General features: G+C 46.7%; 1 pseudogene; it reads right to left on the reverse strand.

Annotated features, from left to right (window-relative positions):
• Positions 1 to 328: 328 nt before the first annotated feature.
• Positions 329 to 1,457, reverse strand: LOC101609115 (annotated as a pseudogene).
• Between the last annotated feature and the right edge of the window lie 1,765 nt (positions 1,458 to 3,222).

The following is a 3,222-nucleotide window of genomic DNA, read 5'->3' on the forward strand; positions in this document are numbered from 1 at the left end:
GGTCTCAGCAGCAGCCTTGTTGCCTAATATCCCACCTCCTGCATGCTGGGCCTGCGGGGCATTGCCAGTGGCCTCTTGGCCCTCTGGCTTCATGGACCCAGGCTGTGAGGCAGAGTGCTGGTCTCCGAGGCTGGCCTCCAGCAGGTACAGCTCTGGTTGCCCTGCCAAGGCCTCACTGGCCCCTGGGGCCCCTTGGCACTGTCCTTCTCTGGGTCTGAAGATTCCTTTGCAGGTGGCTGCTGCTTGTTCCTGGCGGTGTGTAGGCCTCAATGGGCAAGTGCTAGGCCCAAACTGATGCCACTGCTTAGGTCAGTGATAGCGCGTGCCTTCACCAGCTTCCGCAGAAACTCTTTCTCTCACTGGATGTTGTGTGTCCTCAACCGATATTGAGTCTGTCTTCACCTTGATCTTGGACTCCTAACCTCCAGGATTCTCTTTGATGGCTGCTATGCATATGGTCTCATAGTAGTGCAAGGGTGCATTGGGGGTGCTCATGTCGTAGCCACAGCCTGCAAGTGCCACTTCATCACAGCCATGTAGTGCCATGGTCACTGCCACACTGCCAAGGGTAGGGATGTTCCCCTGGCCCATGAGGCCATTGTTGAAGGGCAGTCTGATGAGAGTAAAGGCAGCTTCCTGGATGAAATATGGGTTGAGGATGCAAATCTCAGGGGGCTCCCTGGGCACTCGAGTGGCCACAGACTTCCAGAAGCCATCAGATGCACTCACTCTCTCCTTGTAGACAAGGTACTTCAGCCACTTGAAGTCCTGCCATTTGAAGCCAGTGAGGACAAAGTGAGAGTCACACTCATATTGCTCAGGCCATTTCATGGTGCCCTTGGGGTGGGTGATGCGCAGTGTGGTTTTGCTGCCCATGTCCTCCTCAAAGTCCTTCACGGGTGCCGAGTTCAGTCTGACCACAATGTCATAGTCATCAATTCGTGACCCCAGAGACTTGTTGACACCTCTATTGCCCACGATGATGCAGAGGAGGCTGTCCAAGGCAGGTGTCAGGTGGTATTCTTTGGTGACTGACAAGGTGGCTTTGATCGGATTGCCTTGACCTTTCATCCCAAAAGGTGGCTGGCACAAACTCCCGGATCCTAGCCCACTTGCAAAAGGAGTCATCCAGGAACATGGGTGCTGGCTTGGAGAAGCAGGGAGAAGATGGCAGTCATCAGGGCTGAAGCATAGCCGGGCTTGCAAGTTCCCTCTGATAAGTTTGCGTTACTTGGTGGCTAACTCACCGGCAGTTTAGAGTCCAGCTTCAAAAGGAAGCCCATCCCATCATACTCTGAGTTTAGTGTTTGTCCAGCAGAGTCAAAGGAAACAACCACTGAATTGGCATCTTCCCACTGGAGTAGGTGCAGTTTCCAGGCAGAATAATACAAAAATCCTAGTACCAGAAAGAGGCAGAGGGCTAGCAGCAGATTGCCTACAAATATCAAGAGTCCCATCTTCACATGATTTATGATGTCCTTCATGACCACAGTGGAGAGTGCGGCGGCGGGCAGACGGCCCCCAGACCCACGTGGGGAGGCGGCGGTGCAGGTGGCGGCAAAAGCGGCGGTGCAGGTGGCGGCAAAAGCCTTGGGGGACCCCAGCGGGCGCCCACAATGCGGTGGGCTGCATAGGTGCAGCCATAGTGGGGCAACTTAATAAATTTTTACACTTTAAGTAATAGGCAATAATTGTATATATTATAAGATACACTGTGGCATTTCAACATAGGTATGTAACATGTTCTGATTAAATCATCTCTCTCTTTTTTGAGGTAGGCTCTTGCTCTAGCTCAGGCTGCTTATCTTTTTAAAGTTGTTTGGAGCCTCCTTATTGAATCACTATTTGGAGCCTTTGAGCTTATTTTAATTCTTCATAAAGTATATAATAAGCTACTATGACTTATAGTTACCCTCATATGCTGAAGTGAGTAACACAAGTTTTTCTTTCCATATATTTTGATACCCATTAACGAACCTGTCTTTCCTCCTACCTTTTCTAACTTCTAGTGATCACTATTGAACAATCTGATTTTATTTAAGTATCTGCATATGAACAAGAACATGTGGTATTTTTCATTCTGTCTGACATATTTAACCATTCTTTTAACATAATGTCCTTTGGTTCTATGCATTTTCCTGCAAATGACAGAATCTTATGATTCTTTATGGCTGAGTAGTATTGCCATGTACCTACAATACATTTTCTTTTTGGTAATTTTTTATTTGCATATGTGCATATGTGGTGTGTGTGTGTGTGTGTGTGTGTGTGTGTGTGTGTGTGTAGATAGATAGTGTATGCATGTGCCAGGGCCTCTTGAGGCTGCAAATGAATGCCTGTCTGGCTCTATGTGGGTGGTTGGGAATTGAACCCAGGCTGACAGGATTTGCAAGCAAGTGCCTTTAACTGCTGAGCCATCTCCCCACAGCCTATATTACATTATCGTTGGGCACCTAGGTTGATTCCATAGCTTCTATTTTGAATAGTGCTGTAATAATACTTAATAAGTTTCTTCAATGTCCAATCAATTGCAAGGTCTTCAATCTACTCTGAGGAATCAAGTAGAATGCATATAGAACTGGGTCAATTGCAGTTGTATAGTGGACTAAATAGAGATGGGAGACTAGTTGCTGATCAGTGGAAACAAAATAGGAACTGCCACATGATGGCAGTCAACAGTGACTGATGATGGCAGTCAACAGTGACTGCCATCATGTAGTAAGTAAGCCTGTGTACCCTCTTCAAAACTTACCTATCCATTTATTATATCACTTTAGTCTATAACACACCACTTATCAGTGCCTACTGAAAGACAATGTCACAGAATATGCCAAAATTATCAGTGCCAACAACATGGGATGCTTTCATATTTAATTTATGATATTTTTTGAGGTAGGGTCTCACTAGAGACCAGGTTGACCTGGCACTCATTCTGTAGTCCTAGGCTGGCCTCAAACTCACAGCGATCCTCCTACCTCTGCCTCCCTCGTGCTGGGATTAAAGGCGTGCACCACCATGCCCAGCTCTGTCAAATTTTTTCAAGAAACTTTATCACTCTTAAGAAAAATGTTTAAATTTTATCTCCAATTTCAGGATGCTTATTAATGTTTTAAAACAATGCCATAAATTATGCCTGGTACAGTGGTGCATGCTTTTAATCCCAGCACGAGGGAGGCAGAGGTAGGAGGACTGCTATGAGTTTGAGGCCACCCTGAGACTACA

Source organism: Jaculus jaculus, chromosome X (assembly GCF_020740685.1).
Source record: "Jaculus jaculus isolate mJacJac1 chromosome X, mJacJac1.mat.Y.cur, whole genome shotgun sequence".
Taxonomy (NCBI): Eukaryota; Metazoa; Chordata; class Mammalia; order Rodentia; family Dipodidae; genus Jaculus; species Jaculus jaculus.